General features: G+C 38.0%; 1 long non-coding RNA gene across 1 annotated transcript; it reads left to right on the forward strand.

The window, feature by feature from the left end:
- The first annotated feature begins 444 nt into the window (after positions 1-444).
- On the forward strand, positions 445-938 carry LOC106943846 (uncharacterized). The gene is made up of 2 exons (XR_001424036.1): positions 445-665; positions 782-938. It is a non-coding gene; the product is annotated as an uncharacterized LOC106943846 (long non-coding RNA).
- The last annotated feature ends 188 nt before the right edge of the window (positions 939-1,126 follow it).

Below are 1,126 nucleotides of genomic sequence, written 5' to 3' on the forward strand. Positions count from 1 at the left end.
CGACTAAAACTTTCTCCACAGCTCCCACATGAAAACGGCTTTTCACCAGTGTGAATCCTCATGTGCCGAGTTAAATAGTGTTTTCGACTAAAACTTTCTCCACAGCTCCCACATGAAAATGGCTTTTCACCAGTGTGAATCCTCATGTGCCGAGTTAAATAGTGTTTTCGACTAAAACTTTTTCCACAGCTCCCACATGAAAATGGCTTTTCACCAGTGTGAATCCTCATGTGCCGAGTTAAATGCTGTTTTTCACTGAAACCTTTTCCACACTTCACACATGAAAACAGGTTTTGAACCGTATGAGTTCTCATGTGAGCATCAAAAACAGATTTTAAAACGAAACGCTTTTTACAGATGACACATGAGAAAGGTTTTCTTCTTTCCTGATTTTGCTTCTCAGCTTCAGCAGCTTCCTTTAAGATGACTTGGTTCCTNTTCCACAGTTCACACATGAAAATGGTTTTTCCCCAGTGTGAATCCTCATGTGAGCATCAAAAACAGATTTGAAAGGGAAACGTTTTTCACAGATGACACATAAGAAAATCTTGCATCTTTCCTGATTCTGGTTCTCAGCTTCACCAGCTTCCTGGAAGATGTCTTGGTTCCTGTTTGGTTCCGATTCCGTTTGGTTTGTTTGCTCATCAACAGGAACCACCATGCAGGTATCAGTCTCCTGTTTTAACTCAATCTGTTCTTCATCCTGACTGCAGTAAACTTCTTTCTCTTCCACTTTTATCTGATGATCTTCTGGCTCTTCTTGTTCTTGTTTCACCTGCAGAGGTTCAAACTCCTCCTGGTCCAGAGTGGATCTTCTCTCTTGGTTAAACTGCAGGGAACCTGGAGAAGAAAACAGAGAAAAAGAGTTATTGTTAACTTTATTGAAGTAAGTAGGAGAAATCTTTCATCGTTTAAAACAGAAATCAACAAAAAAAAAATACTTGAAAATTCAAAAGCGTAGACAGAGAGACATATCAGTCGTAACATCCAGCTGACATTTGGAGAATTCTCAAATGAATGGATTTAAAATATATATTTTATCGCAAAATTAATTGAGGTAGGGATTATTGTTGATATTTAACAGTAAATTGCATTATGTCAAGATGTTATTTATTTGTATGAGTCT

This window comes from Poecilia latipinna, unplaced genomic scaffold (genome assembly GCF_001443285.1).
Source record: "Poecilia latipinna isolate Pla-1442-1.1 unplaced genomic scaffold, P_latipinna-1.0 Scaffold6212, whole genome shotgun sequence".
Lineage (NCBI taxonomy): Eukaryota > Metazoa > Chordata > Actinopteri > Cyprinodontiformes > Poeciliidae > Poecilia > Poecilia latipinna.